The sequence below is a fragment of the Sinocyclocheilus grahami genome, unplaced genomic scaffold (genome assembly GCF_001515645.1).
Source record: "Sinocyclocheilus grahami isolate Dianchi unplaced genomic scaffold, SAMN03320097.WGS_v1.1 scaffold2713.1, whole genome shotgun sequence".
Classification (NCBI taxonomy): domain Eukaryota; kingdom Metazoa; phylum Chordata; class Actinopteri; order Cypriniformes; family Cyprinidae; genus Sinocyclocheilus; species Sinocyclocheilus grahami.
This window is the reverse complement of record NW_015507891.1, coordinates 6,111-7,315: the sequence shown is the minus strand read 5'-3', so window position 1 is coordinate 7,315 and position 1,205 is coordinate 6,111. Positions and strand designations below refer to the sequence as shown.

Sequence of the window (1,205 nt, the reverse complement as noted above, 5' to 3'; positions counted from 1 at the left end):
GTGTTTACACTACAAAAGCAATCCGGTCAAATGCATTTTTGACTAAAATCAGGTAAAAATGTTTTGAGCTTGTCCACTTTCAATCACTTCCAGAGGTAGAGTTGTCTACTTACTGTCACCATTATGAACTTTTTGTTGTGTTTCTTTGGTTTCCTGTGCTCCTGTTTAGTTTTGTTCCCTTGACCTTGAATTACCTATCTTTGAATTTATTAAAGATTGTTTACCTTCATCTTTGTCTTTGTGTGTTCTTTGACACCGTAGTGTGATAGAAGACCCAGCCTACCAAAGTTAAGTGGTGTGTGTCCCTGCAATTGTTTTTTCTGTTTTTGGAAGTTTATTTTCTTTTCTGTTATGGACCGTACCAAATTCCTCCTCCTCCTCTTGCTGGAACAGGGGAATCATACTCTCGAGGACCATACAAAACCGTTTGTGGAAATCTTCAACTTCACCCACTACTCAGACGACTGCTTCTGTTCGTTCTACCGCGTGAAGAGTGCAGTTGTCTGGAGATGGTCCTCGCGAAGATTTCGCCTACGTGGAGTGGGTGCTGGTGAGTAACAACTCACCACTGTCTGCCTGCTACGCTGATGAGGAACTCACCAGCCCCACTCCTGACCCAGAGCCAGAGCTCCAAAGTCTGACCAGGTGCGTGAGCAGACAACGAAGCCAGCCGTGGAAGATGACACAGTGGAGTGCATGGTGTGGAGAAAAGCCCCACCCACTGTTCCTCGGGACTACACTCCTCTGGCTTCTCCTTGTCCCTCTGTCTCTGTTGGGCTCCTCCCTCCCTCCAGCTCCACCTTGGTCCTCTGTCACTCCGGCTCCACTGCGGCCTTCCGGATCCCGCATACGCCTTGGTCACCTGAGCCATCTGCTCCACCTTGGCCCTCCAGATCCTCCCTGTCGCCCTGGCTCTGAGGCTCTCCATCTCCACCCTGAGCTCTTATCCCACCTGCTCCGTCGCTGTCAGTTGGCCCCCTGGAGTCATCAGCCCTTCCTCCACCATGGCTCCACCGCCTCCACTGTGTGCCACATTCCTGGCTGCGGTGTGGGTCCCGCCTGGCTCCTCCTGCTCCAGCTTCCTCCTGTCTTCTCCCTGGCTCCTCCATCTGATCCGCCTTCTCTCTTCCTGTCTTCTCCCTCTGTCTGATCCACCTTGGTTCCTCCGTGGCTCCTCCCTCCATCGTCGCCACCCTGGTATTCTG

General features: G+C 52.0%; 1 protein-coding gene across 1 annotated transcript in view; it reads left to right on the top strand.

The window, feature by feature from the left end:
• Window positions 1-1,205, top strand: part of LOC107575546 (gastrula zinc finger protein XlCGF8.2DB-like) — a gene marked incomplete at its 3' end in the record, with an annotated part of 10,991 nt that overhangs the window by 4,583 nt on the left and 5,203 nt on the right. The window lies entirely within an intron of this gene.